Genomic DNA, 15532 nt, shown 5'->3' on the forward strand with positions numbered 1-15532 from the left:
TGTAAATCCAGCGTGGGGTGCAGAAGGTTTTGATCCTTTTGTTCCGGGGGGAATAGCTTCTCATCATATTGCTGCGGGTACATTGGGTATATTAGCGGGCTTATTCCATCTTAGTGTCCGTCCGCCTCAACGTCTATATAAAGGATTACGTATGGGCAATATTGAAACTGTACTTTCCAGTAGTATCGCTGCTGTTTTTTTTGCAGCTTTCGTAGTTGCTGGAACTATGTGGTATGGGTCAGCAACGACCCCAATCGAATTATTTGGGCCTACTCGTTATCAGTGGGATCAGGGATACTTTCAGCAAGAAATATATCGAAGAGTTAGCAATGGTTTAGCCGAAAATCTTAGTTTATCAGAAGCTTGGTCTAAAATTCCCGAAAAATTAGCCTTTTATGATTATATTGGTAATAATCCGGCAAAAGGGGGATTATTCAGAGCAGGCTCAATGGACAATGGGGATGGAATAGCTGTTGGATGGTTAGGACATCCCGTCTTTAGAGATAAAGAAGGACGTGAGCTTTTTGTACGCCGTATGCCTACTTTTTTTGAAACATTTCCGGTTGTTTTGGTAGATGAGGAGGGAATTGTTAGAGCAGACGTTCCTTTTAGAAGAGCAGAATCCAAATATAGTGTTGAACAAGTAGGTGTAACGGTGGAGTTCTATGGTGGCGAACTTAATGGAGTAAGTTATTCTGATCCTGCTACTGTAAAAAAATATGCGAGGCGTTCTCAATTAGGGGAAATTTTTGAATTAGACCGGGCTACTTTGAAATCTGATGGTGTTTTTCGCAGCAGTCCAAGGGGTTGGTTCACTTTTGGTCATGCTACCTTTGCTTTGCTCTTCTTTTTCGGACACATTTGGCATGGCGCTAGAACATTGTTCCGAGATGTTTTTGCTGGTATTGATCCAGATTTGGATGCTCAAGTGGAATTTGGAACATTCCAAAAAGTGGGAGATCCAACTACAAGGAAACAGGCAGTTTGATACACATTGTTATAGTATCTTTCACCTCTCTTTTTTGATTTGACATGGGAAACATCTCCCATCCTTTCTTTGACTCTTTTTCTTTCTTTATATGGGAAATTATCCCAAATGACAAATGAATAGGTGTGGAAGTTATAATTGTAAATAAACCAGGATCGAATCTATGGAAGCATTGGTTTATACGTTCCTTTTAGTTTCGACTTTAGGGATAATTTTTTTCGCTATCTTCTTCCGAGAACCACCTAAGGTTCCACCAACTCCAACTAAAAGAATAAAATAATTTCATTTAAGTAAGAAGTCCCCCTATCTGGGAGACTTCTTACTTAAATTAGTCTCCGTGTTCTTCGAATGGATCTCTTAATTGTTGAGAGGGTTGCCCAAACGCGGTATATAAGGCATACCCAGTAAAGCTTACAAGTAAACCAGATATGGAGATGGCGACTAAAGTTGCTGTTTCCATTTTTATAGAATTTCAAGATTACAATGGATCTACGAAAAGATCGTGTATTTACAACTACAACGGAATAGTATACAAAGTCAACACCAATGATTAAATAGAATTTATGGCTACACAAACCGTTGAAGATAGTTCTAAACCTAGGCCAAAACGAACTGGTGCAGGTAGTTTACTGAAACCCTTGAATTCGGAATATGGGAAAGTCGCCCCGGGTTGGGGGACTACTCCTTTTATGGGGATCGCAATGGCTTTATTCGCTATATTCCTATCTATCATTTTAGAAATTTATAATTCTTCCGTTTTACTGGACGGAATTTTAACCAATTAGGTTTCTACTAACTAAAACTAGGAAGTCAGAGTTTTTCCATCCAAAAAAGCCTTTCTAGTTTAAGATCTACATTTCTAGATATTATGGTAGTTCGACCGCGGAATTTTTTTGTTTCGGTATCTCTGGAATATGAGTGTGTGACTTGTTAGAATTGATCCTATTGATAATACATAGAAAGGGCCTGTTATCTCTATCAAGATGATTCTAATTCGTCAGATATTATTTATTCTAGTATCTGGAACACGAAATAGATAGAGTGGATCAAAAAAAAATGGAACTATGATTCATACTCACTATTAAGACCTCGCAACCAGACTGAAAAATTCAAGTAGTTCTTAAATAAAAATAAAAAAGAAATTTTCTTCCTTCCAATTTTGTTTGCCCAAAAGACAACTTTTTTTCTCTCGATTTTGTCGAGTCATTACACTGATTCAATAAATGATTATCAAGCGGTTCTTATTCGAAGAACCCTTGCCTTTTGTTTAGCTTGAGACTAAATCATCGTGGCTCTAGTATGAATCTAAGGTTTTAATTGAACTGATTCATAGGATCTCAACAAGATAATTTCTATATTACGCATAAAAAAACAAATCCTTTATAGGGAAGAGAAAAGTCAAGAAGCCTCTAATGACCAACATAAGGGAAAGGAAGAAAGAAAGACGCGCCAACTTGAGATTTTTTGGCATTATCATCACAAAGAAGATATTCCGGATTTTTCTTATTTGATATCTTCAAGGCAAATCGACCCAATTCAGTGGCTGATGAAGTTTTGAACCTTTTTTCTAATATTCGTTGAAAATTTTTGTGTTTCTGCTTGAGCCGTACGAGATGAAATTTTCATATACGGCTCTTAGAGGGGGACTCGGGTTAGTTACCTATCTCAATAAAGTATATGATTGGTTTGAGGAACGTCTTGAGATTCAGGCAATTGCAGATGATATAACTAGTAAATATGTTCCTCCCCATGTCAACATATTTTATTGTTTAGGGGGAATTACACTTACTTGTTTTCTAGTACAAGTCGCTACCGGTTTTGCTATGACTTTTTACTACCGACCAACCGTTACAGAGGCTTTTTCCTCGGTTCAATACATAATGACCGAGGCCAACTTTGGTTGGTTAATCCGATCAGTTCATCGATGGTCAGCAAGTATGATGGTTTTAATGATGATCCTGCATGTATTTCGTGTGTATCTCACAGGGGGATTTAAAAAACCCCGCGAATTAACTTGGGTCACAGGTGTGGTTTTGGCTGTTTTGACTGCATCATTTGGTGTAACTGGTTATTCTTTGCCTTGGGATCAAATTGGCTATTGGGCAGTCAAAATTGTGACAGGTGTACCTGACGCCATTCCGGTAATAGGATCGCCTTTAGTGGAGTTATTACGCGGAAGTGCTAGTGTGGGCCAATCCACTTTGACTCGTTTTTATAGTTTACATACCTTTGTACTGCCTCTGCTTACTGCCGTATTTATGTTAATGCACTTTCCAATGATACGTAAGCAAGGTATTTCGGGTCCTTTATAGGGAAGGCATATCATAGAGAATTATAATTATCATATATCATATCGGGTAGGTTTTGGTATTTCATTGCTACAAGCATGGGTTATTGTAAAATAACACATGTCATTTGGATACTTCTCTTCAACTCCAAAGTATTTTTATACAATACAAATAGTTGAAGTTAATTTTACGAAAGAAAAAAGGCGGATTATGGGAGTGTGTGACTTGAATTATTGATTTGGCCATGCAGATAAAGAATTGGATCTGCCACATTAGAATTCACAACCAAAGGTGTCTCCGCATCCAATCAACATGTAAGTCCCCTACCTAGGAAGGATAGGCTGGTTCACTTGAGGAGAATATCTTCTATGATCATACCGCAACCATGTCATCCATGAACAGGCTCCGTAAGATCCCATAGAGTAGAAATGGAATAAGTCATGTGACATGATCCAGTTCTCTATTTATTACACTTACCTTTTTATTATAGTATGGAAATGCATTCATTTTCTTTGCATCGATTGTGATCCGCAATACTATCGGAGTAAAAGAAGGGATCTAAGGAAGAATGTAGGCTAAACTTTTTGATTTTTTATTAGTAACAAGTAAATATTTTGTTTGGAGGTAAGAAACTTGCGATATTGAGGGGATAAATACCAACTAATCAAGAGACATGAGACAATCCACAAAGCAATTGATCATGATCAAATTTGTAAGCCCACTTGGATATTGAGCATTTACCCATAAGAATAGGATTATTTTCAATGAGTAGTTGTAGGTGCAACTTCGGAAAAGAGAATCTGATAAAGCTTTTCTTGCCTAGAGTCATTGAGTCATTATAAACCTTAATTCTATTAAGGATCTTCCGCGGTCTTATTTCTTTCACTCTTGCTCGAGCCGGATGATGATAAATTCTCATGTCCGGTTCCTTTGGGGGATGGATCCTAAAGAGTTCACCTATCCCAATAACAAAGAAACCAGACTTAAATGATCCTGTATTAAGAGCTAAATTAGCTAAAGGGATGGGACATAATTATTACGGGGAACCCGCATGGCCCAACGATCTTTTATATATTTTTCCAGTAGTAATTCTAGGTACTATTGCATGTAATGTAGGTTTAGCGGTTCTCGAGCCATCAATGATTGGTGAACCGGCAGATCCGTTTGCAACTCCTCTGGAAATATTACCCGAGTGGTACTTCTTTCCCGTGTTTCAAATACTCCGTACGGTACCCAATAAGTTATTGGGCGTTCTTTTAATGGTTTCTGTGCCAACAGGCTTATTGACAGTACCTTTTCTAGAGAATGTCAATAAATTCCAAAATCCATTTCGCCGCCCAGTAGCTACGACCGTTTTTTTAATCGGTACTGTAGTAGCTCTTTGGTTAGGTATTGGAGCAACATTACCCATTGATAAATCATTAACTTTAGGTCTTTTTTAGATATTTTTTGATTCATTCAACCGTGAAGTACCATAGGTATCTAGGAAATAGTTACTTCCAAGTGAATCTTCCCTAGATACCTAAAATCCATTTTATTATGATCCATTTCGCGAAAATATAGATTGTACCAAAGATGCTAAATTGTTTTCTTTTTATTCTAACTCGAAAAAGAAGAAGAAAAAAAATTGCAATGGATTTAAAACGAGAGTTTATTCTTAAGTAAATCAATTGGGAGATGCTTCTCTAGAGTGTCCCATATATGTTTTCTATCTTCCATACGAAAACTGTCAATTCTCAGAAGATCTTCTTCAGTCTTACTCAAAAGGTCCAATAGTGTATGTATATTGGCCCTTTTTAGACAATTATACGTTCTAGAAGTCAATTCTAATTGATCAATAAAAATACAATTCAATGGAATTCCTTTTTTGTTTTTCTTTAGATTAGTTAATCTTTTTTGAAAAGTAAAAAGGGGTGGAGTAAACCTGTTTTTATTTTCTTCGAAACTAGCGCCCTCTTCCTCCGCGTGTAGAAAAGGAAGAAATAAATCAATCAAATTACGAGAAGCCTCATAAAGTGCTTCCTTAGGGGTTAAACTTCCATTAGTCCATATTTCTAGAAAAAGTATCTCGTGTTTTTCATTTCCATTCCCACAAGAAAAAATACTATAATTCACATTTCGAACAGGCATGGATACAGCATCTATAGGATAACTTCCATCTTGATAGTTCTTTCTGAGTTCTGTCTGATATCCACGATCTCTCTTGATCTGTAAATCAATACAGAAATCAATGGGCTCTGTCAAGTTAGCTATAGGTTGTGCCGTATCAACGATTTCTACGGAAGGCGGTAAGATGATATCTTGAGCAGTTATGTATCTAGGACCTTTGACGCAAATGGATGCGTCTCTAACTCCATAGAGATTACTTCTCAATACAATTTCTTTCAAATTTAGTAAAATTTCTTGTACGGATTCTTCAATACCTGCTATTGTAGAATACTCGTGCGGCACGCTCCCAAATTTTGCACGTGTGATACATGTTCCTTCTATTTCTCCAAGTAAAGCTCTTCGCAAGGCAATACCGACGGTGTCCGCTTGACCTTTTCTAAGCGGGGACAGAATGAAACGACCATAATAAAGGCGCTTACTATCTACTCTTGATTCAACACACTTCCACTGTAGTGTTTGAGTGGATCCTGCTACCTCCTCTCGAACCATAATAGACTAGTATTATTATTTTATCATTGAATCGTTTATTTCTCTTGAAATGAAAGTTGAAAGCGGGTTAATTCTTTTACAGACGTCTTTTTTTAGGCGGTCGACATCCATTATGCGGCATAGGTGTTACATCGCGTATACAACTTAATCGCACACCACTTTTAGCAATGGCTCGTAATGCGGCATCTCTTCCACTACCAGCGCCCTTTACCATAACTTCTGCTCGTTGCAAACCTACTGTACGAATAGCATCTACTGCTGTTCTTTGACCAGCATAGGGTGATGCTTTTCTTGAGCTTTTGAATCCACAAGTACCGGCCGAGGACCAAAAAACCACCCGACCTTGTGGGTCTGTAACAGTTATAATGGTATTGTTGAAACTAGCTTGAACATGAATAACCCCTTTTGTTATTCTACGTGCACTCTTCCGTAAACTAAAACGTGCATTCCTACGTAAACCAATACGCACTTTCTTACGTGAACCAATTTTTGGTATAGCTTTTGCCATATTTTATTATCTCATAAATATGAGTTAGAAATAAAAAAAAGAAAAAAAGATACAAAGATATCCGTTTCAGGGTAAAATAAACCCTTTACTTTAATTATTTTAAATGAAATTATTTTATTTGGAATTGGAACATTTCCGCGGGTACTTTTTTTTACTTTTTAGAAAGTAAAGTTCTTTTTCGAAAGATTACCCCTGTCTTTGTTTATGCTTCGGATTAGAGCAAATGACTCTAATTCGTCCACGCCTACGAATCAGTCGACATTTTGTACAAATTTTACGAACGGAAGCTCTTATTTTCATATTTCCGTATCCTTTTTTAAACTATGAATCTAATCTTTTGGAAAAAATAAGTCTCTTCGCTTGAATTTTAGAACTTAGAATTTATTACCCTAGAAAAAAAAAGAAAAACCTAATCCTTTGAATCTTTGGTATCCTTCAAATCTTCGCTATCCTTCAAATCTTCGCTATCCTTCGAGTCTTCGATACGCTTCGAATCCTTATGGGGAAGTCTATAAATTATACGTCCCTTGCTTGAATCATAACGACTTACTTCAATTTTGACCCTATCCCCCATCAGTATTCGTATAGAACTAGACCGTATCTTTCCTGAAATATAGCCTAGGATGATGGTGTCATTCTCTAGCCGAACGCGGAACATTCCATTGGGTAGGGCTTCCGTAACTAAACCTTCGAAAGTTACTTTTGCTTCTCTCGGGTTTTTTTTTTCTCTCCTATTTTTTTTTTCTGTCATATTTTTTTTCTCCTATTTTTCTATTTTTATTTTAAAAATAGGAAGGGCGAGATAGAATTCGAGCACTATAGGCGGGGCGATTACCATATATAACATAAGACTTCTCCCCCAATTCTGTTTAGTCGAGCTTCTCGATCTGTCATTATTCCTCGAGAAGTAGAAAGAATAGCAATTCCCATTCCACCCAAAACTTTAGGAATTCCTTGATAGTTGGTATAAATTCGTAAGCCGGGTCGGCTGATACGCTTTAAAAAGGTTCTTGTTCTATATATTCCTTTTATAGTCTTTCTCTTTTGATGTCGCAAAGTTGAAACCAAGAAATATCTGTTACGTTCCTGATGTTTCCGAACACTTTCAATAAAACCCTCTCGTAGAAGTATTTTAACAATGTTTTCGGTAATATTTGTAGATACTACTCGAACTGTTCCTTTTTTATTCATGTCCGCATTTCTTATAGAGGTTAGTAAATCAGCAATAGTGTCCTTGCCCATAAGACTCTAATTCTAGGTTCCTCCTAATTTTTCTATAATCAACATGTTTTCTTTTTTTTTTTTTCATTTTGGATTTTAAAACATATACGTAAAACACAATCTACTAAATTAATTCTTTGGTCTCAATTTCGCCTACTAGTATTTATAATACTTCAGGAGCTAATGAAACTATTTTGGTAAAATTCAATTCTCTCAATTCCTCGGCAATCGCGCCAAAAACTCGAGTTCCTTTTGGATTGCCTTTTTGATCAATTATAACCGCAGCATTGTCATCATAGCGGATTATTATACCGTCTTCGCATTTGAACTCTTTACATGTACGTACAATTACAGCTCGAATTACTTCGGATCTTTCTAGAGGCATTTGGGGCAATGCGTCTTTGATTACAGCAACAATAACATCACCAATACGAGCATATCGCTGATTACCAGCAGCTCCTATGACTCGAATACACATCAATTTTCGAGCTCCACTATTATCTGCTACATTTAAAAGGGTCTGAGGTTGAATCATATTATTTTGATTTCAATTTGTTATTTCAATGCAAAAGGATGAAAGAAATATTGTCTTTCCAGAAAGAAAAACCGAGCATTTTTTTTTATCTTCCATACCCCTTTTAGGGTTCTATATCTCTAATCGAATAAATTGACTTCGTATGGGCATTTTACTGGCAGCTATGGAGATAGCTGCTCTAGCTACAGTTTCAGATACTCCCCCCATTTCATAAAGTATACGACCAGGTTTAACAACGGATACCCAATATTCGGGGGACCCCTTTCCCGAGCCCATACGTGTTTCCGTGGGTCTTAGTGTAACCGGTTTGTCGGGAAATATACGTACCCATATTTTTCCACCACGACGTGCATATCGTGTTATTGCTCTTCGTCCTGCTTCTATCTGTCTCGCCGTGATCCAAGCGGGTTCAAGTGCTTGAAGAGCATATCTACCAAAACAAATACGATTGCCTCGGCAGGATTTTCCTTTCATTCTTCCTCTATGTTGTTTGCGAAATCTGGTTCTTTTGGGGTTATAGTCGATGGTTCTCTTTCTTAGTTCCATCTCTACTGCAAAACTGGACATGAGAGTTTCTTCTCATCCAGCTCCTCGCGAATGGAATCAGAAAGCATGTAAATTTCTCTAATTCATAATATTCCAAAATATTACGGTACGGATAGATACACATTAATAGATAATAGAAAAAGTTCGGTTTTTTTTATATTGAATTTGTTAAAACAGAAAAATATAATATATAGTCAAAAAAGAAGATCTAGAATATATCCAGATGTGTGTGTATATTTATCTAAATTCTATATTTATAGATAATGTAATCCTTCTTAAAAAAATCCTTATTTTTACTCTTATTGAATCGCGGTAAAGTATTCTAATTCAATAAGAATTTCGCGGGCGAATATTTACTCTTTCCTGTCTTATTTGTTAATTTATAAACTTACCAAATAAGACAATTTTTTTGGTTTGTTCCGCCATCCCACCCAATGAAGTGTTAGGATTCTTTTCAATAAAATCCTATGGAATCATAGGTTCTGTCGTTCCCACTGCTTCTCCTTGAATGGTTAGGTCTGAATCCCGCAACGGAGCTTCCAAAAAATTTCTTTCCGAGTTAATTTTCTCAGTTTTATTAACCCGGGCGGCTCTTTATTATTGCTTTAAATTTGTAGTTCTTGTTTCAAGTTACAATTTTTAATTCTCTATTATTTTTATTATATTGATGCTTTATCACATTGCCTTTTATGATGTAATTCATAGACCATACATAGTGGAATCCTATATCTTATTTATTTCCTCTTCCTTCTTTCTATCATCCCTCCCTTTATCCACATCCCTTTAGTTTTGCTTCACAACCTAGAATCCCTTTTCTTTTTTAGAGAAAAAATTGCAGTTGCTACAACTATATGACACATCTACTCATTTATGTTATGATAGAGGTATTTATTCATATAGTGACTGTTTCTTAGTTAGGATCTCGACAATACGAAGCAATAGGTTGGTTATTAGTTAATTTTCTATAATTACTAAGTTTTTTTCTTAAAAAAAAGAAAAAAATAACGAGTCACACACTAAGCATAGCAATTATATTAAATGATTTATCAATTTTCATTAAATCTTATAGAAAGAGGTATAATTTCTTCTTTTGCAGGGATTTCAGGAAAAAAGTCTCTTGTCATTTTTTATTCTATCAATGGACAGAATCCGAAGACAAGATTACTTATTCTTCGTCTACGAATATCCAAATTTTTACACCTAATACTCCATAGATAGTCCGAATTGGATAGCAGCAATAATCAATTTTAGCGCGAATTGTTTGGAGGGGAAGTCTACCCTTTTTAATAGATTCGGCGCGTGCAATTTCTTTTCCTCCGAGACGACCCGCAATTTTTACTTTTACTCCCCTTATATCTGCTTTTTTAGTTAATTCAATGGCTTTTTTCATTGCCTTTCGGAATGAAACTCTATTTTTTAATTGGAAAGCTATATATTCTGCAAGAATGTTAGGCTGTCTATAAGGTTCTTTAACTTTTTCGATAGAAATATTAAATCTCTGGTTTACAGAGTTAATTTCCTTTTGTAGATCTTTCTCTAATTCTTCGATTGCTCCTTTTTTCTTTAATAAATTTGGGAATCCAATATGGATTATGACGTGGATCGTATCGATTTCTTTTTGGATTTCTATATGTGTAATTACTTCGGAACTTGAACCTGAGTCCATTTTTCTATTATGTGTAATTACTTCGGAACTTGAGTCTGATTCTATTTTTCTATTCGAGCCCTTTTTCCTATTCTTTTGTATATAGTTCTTGATACAATCCCTTATTTTTTTATCTTCCTGTAGACCTTCAGAATAATTTTTTGGTTGTGCGAACCAAAAGGAATGGTGTTTTTGGGTTGTACCAAGTCTGAAACCGAGTGGATTTATTTTTTGTCCCATATTTTTCTATTCTATATTTTTTTTACTGGGAATCGAAATCTTAGATGGATCTAAAGGTTATTTAGATTTCTTTACTATATTTAGTACAATTGTTATATGACACATGCTTTTTTTTATGGGGAAACTACGTCCTCGAGCTCGAGGTCTGAATTTCTTCATAATAGTACTCCTACTGACTTCGGCTTTAGTAATAAATAAATTCGCTTTGTCGAAATCCCTATAATGAGTAGCATTTGCGGCTGCCGAATAAACCAACTTTAAGATGGGATAAGATGCTCGATAGGGCATGAGGTTCAGTATCATAACAGTTTCCTCGTAGTAACGCCAGCGAATCTCGTCAAGAACTCTTTGTGCTTTGAAAACAGACATAGGGATACGTTTTTGTGCTTTGAAAACTCTCTCGAACTTAAGTAGACGATCGGTTGGAACTTTCCTTGCGAGTTTCCTTAGCCCACTTTTCTTCTTCTTTATCCTAGGGATATACTTTACTAGTTTGAAACTTGTCATAAATAAGGTTTTCCCCGCCTACCTTTACTTTATTTTGAATCTTTTTTTCTTCTTAATCTTTCTATTCAGAATTCAGTTAACGACGAGATTTAGTATCCTTTCTTGCATTTTCATAACTCGTGAAATGCCGAGTAGGCACGAATTCCCCCAATTTGCGACCTACCATAGGATTTGTTATGTAAATAGGTATATGTTCCTTTCCATTATGAATCGCGATTGTATGGCCAACCATTGTGGGTAGAATGCTAGATGCCCGGGACCACGTTACTATTGTTTCTTTCTCCTCCTTCATATTGACCTTTTCTATCTTTGCCAATAAATGATGAGCTACAAAAGGATTCGTTTTTTTTCGTGTCACAGCTGATTACTCCTTTTTTCCTTTTTAAAGAGTGGCATTCTATGTCCAATATCTCGATCGAAGTACGGAGGTCAGAATAAATAGAATAATGATCAATGGAAAAAAGAAAAAAATCCTTTAGCTGGATAAGGGGCGGATGTAGCCAAGTGGATCAAGGCAGTGGATTGTGAATCCACCATGCGCGGGTTCAATTCCCGTCGTTCGCCCATCGCATTATTGCAAATTCCAAAAATGCAATTTTCCATATTCCTAGTTACGTATTTACTTACGGCGACGAAGAATAAAACTATCGCTATATTTTTTCCTTTTCCTAGTTCTTCTTCCAAGCGCAGGATAACCCCAAGGGGTTGTGGGTTTTTTTCTACCAATGGGAGCTTTCCCTTCACCGCCCCCATGGGGGTGGTCCACAGGGTTCATAACTACCCCTCTTACTACGGGGCGTTTACCTAGCCAACACTTAGATCCGGCTCTACCCAAACTTTTTTGGTTCACCCCAACATTACCCACTTGTCCGACTGTTGCTAAGCAGTTTTGGGATACTAAACGGACCTCCCCAGATGGTAATCTTAAAGTGGCCGATTTACCCTCTTTTGCAATGAGTTTCGCTACAGCACCTGCTGCTCTAGCTAATTGCCCACCCCTTCCACGTGTGATTTCTATGTTATGCATGGCCGTGCCTAAGGGCATATCGGTTGAAGTAGATTCTTCTTTTCTCTCAAAAAACCCCTTCCCAAACTGTACAAGCTTCTTCCAAAGCATACGGCTTTCTAGATGTATATGACGATCTCTAGACAGATGGATCTTATATGAATCATATGATGAAGTACCACATGAGTGGATATATAGGAAAGGAATCCAAATCTGCCGAATCGCTCATGTTATGATCTTCTACATCCTAGGTCTCTGCGTTCCGTCATCTGGCTTATGTTCTTCATGTAGCATTCAGATCGAATGACTCTATGAAATTACGTCGATACTTCCACATATTATGGGTAACGTAGGAGACATCCCTATTTTCCCCCGGGGGTCTTAATTACCACTGCTTAGCTTTCAATTTGCCTCTGACCATCAAATTAAATGTGAATAACCCGTCCTCCTCTCTTTGAAACAAGGGGCGCTTCCGGTTCTGTGCGTGCTTCAAACAATTTTGTCTTCTCCATATTACCATATCTCTAGAGCCAATAATTTTCTATGAGGAACTACTGAACTCAATCACTTGCTGCCGTTACTCAACAGTTTTCTGTTGAGGTCTATCCCGTAGAGGTAGTCAAATTGGATCAGTGATCGATTTCTAGGTTTCGTCGTAAACCTAATTGGTTACTTCCAATTACGTAAATCAATAGTTCAAACCGCACTCAAAGGTAGGGCATTTCCCATTGATATAGGAACTTTTGTACCAGAAACAATAGTATCTCCAATTATAGCCCCTCTGGGATGTAAAATATATCTCTTCTCACCATCCCCATAGTGTATGAGACAAATGTATGCATTTCGATTAGGGTCGTATTCTATGGTTACGATTCTACCAGATATGTCTTTTTGATTCCGTCGAAAATCTATTTTACGGTATAGGCGCTTATGACCTCCCCCTCTATGCCTTGCGGTAATGATTCCTCTGGAATTACGACCTTTACCACAACGGTGCCGTCCATGGATCAAATTATTTCGTGGATTGGATTTCACTTGCCTGTCTACGGTTCCCTTGCGTGTGCTCGGGATAGGTGTTTTGTATAAATGTTTCGCCGTATTATTAAGTATTCTCCTTTAGTTTTTTTCTCTATCTAGAAGTGGAATAGAATAACCCGGTTGAAGGGTAATGATCATACGTCTGTAATGCATTGTATGGCCCAGAATAGGTCCTATTCTTCTACCTTTTCCAGGTAGTCGATGGCTATTCACAGCTACCACCTTAACACCAAAGAAGAGTTCGACCCAATGCTTTATTTCTGTCTTAGTGAATCCCGATTCGACATTAAAAGTATATTGATTCTTTCCCAATAAACGAAGACTTTTTTCTGTAAATACTGCGTATTTGATTCCATCCATAAATCGACTTTCCCTCCTATGCTCTGAGTTCCAGTATCGATAAGAATTCGAGTTCTTATTGTTCTTATGTTATGGTATGAATATACCATACCAATTCGTTATGTATGGATGATGGATGAGATTCCATGGATAGAGAGCCAGTTCCAATAGACTTATGGAATGTTCCCGTTCGTGTGCATCCAGCAGGAATTGAACCCGCAAATTTACCAATTATGAGTTGGGCGCTTTAACCATTCAGCCATGGATGCTTAACAGGGATCATCGTACATCGTAAATAACCAATTTTCATATAGAAAGACATATCATAGAAAAATGAAATCGAAAATATTCCGAGATGGCAAATATTCGGAGATGACTATGAAAACACCTCTCTGGATCCTCGAATTGAAAGAGAGATTGAGAGGGATCAAGAATCCTAATTCTCGCTATTTGGAATGGATCCAATTCTATTGAGTCTGACTCATAGTGATCATTTCTCTTTAGCAAAGAATGACCTTGGTTATCAAAGGATTGAACAACCGGGATCCATTTACTTATGATACCTAGTTGGCATTGATAACAAGGATCTAATGAATTATGAGTTTAATAGATCCTCTTTAGCAGAAAGACGTATATTCCTTGCTCATTATCAGACAATCACTTATTCCCAAACCTCGTGTGGGACTAATCGTTTTCATTTACCATCTCATGGAAAACCCTTTTCGTTCCGCTTAGCCCTATCGGGTATTTTAGTGATAGGTTCTGTAGGAACTGGACGATCCTATTTGGTCAAATACCTAACGAAAAATTACGATTTTCCTTTCATTAAGGTACGAGGGCTTCTTATTCCACAAGAACGAAAGCACCTTTTCATTCTTTCATATACTAGGGGTTTTTACTTGGAAAAGACAATGTTCCATACTAAAGGATTCGGGTCCATAACCACGAGTTCCAGTGCACTAGATCTTGTAGCACTTAGCAACGAAGCCCTATCCATTAGTATTCCACATAAGAAATCCATTCTAGAAAAAAATACAATTAGATTAGCTCTTCATAGACAAACTTGGGGTTTGCGAGCCAAGGTAAGATCGGCTCGGGATCATGGGACCCTTTTCTATCAGATAGGAGGGGCTCTTGTACAAAATAGACTTACTAAGTAATAACCCCATAGAATCTATCTATATAAAGATAAAGAGGCAATCGTGTCAGGAAGCGGGTTTTTCTTTGGCCAAAAGGTACTTCGAACTTGGAACGAGCATGAAGAGATTAACGAGACTTCTTTCTCTTTTGAGTTTTTCTGGCGGACCTGCCGCGCAAGATCTTTGGTCTTCCCCTGGAACCGATGAAAAAAAGTGGATCGCTTCTTATGTACTCGCTCAGAATGATTCTTCTCTATCTATAGTTCATGGCCTATTAGAAGTAGAAGGTGCTCTGGTGCAATCCTTACCGACAGAAAAAGATTGCAGTCAGGTTGATAATAGTCGAGTGACATTACTTCGTCGGTCCGAACTAAGGAATCTGTTAGAAATGTTTTGAAATGGATATTGTTCTCTCTTTGATCAGGGATTGCTATATGAAAAGAAGTGGAGTTTGAAAAAGGGAACGGAATGCTCAAACCGGAACTGCTAGAGGAACGAATTTTCAATAGCATAACTTGGGCTCCTAGAATATGGCGCCCTTGGGACAATCTATTTGATTGCAGGGTTTTGTTCCGAAGCAAAGATATCCGCGGAGGCCGGTTCGTTCGTCCTATTCTGATATTCAGGACCAAGAGGTACTGGATTCTCTTTCGGATAGGCCCTGAAAGGAGAAGAAAGGCTGAAATGCCAACGGACCTCTGTCTATTCTCTAATTCACCCGATCCGATAGTACCCGTTTTTGGAACGTCCAGTGCCAAAGTCACTGAATGGGTAAGTCACCAATCCAATCCCTTTGACAAATCGGATGTCATATTAGATATCATATTCTATATATATAGAAATATCATAGATAGAATAGACATATAGAATTTTT

Source organism: Triticum urartu, unplaced genomic scaffold, assembly GCF_056163025.1.
Source record: "Triticum urartu cultivar PI428250 unplaced genomic scaffold, HENAU_Tu73 scaffold2, whole genome shotgun sequence".
NCBI classification, from domain to species: Eukaryota; Viridiplantae; Streptophyta; class Magnoliopsida; order Poales; family Poaceae; genus Triticum; species Triticum urartu.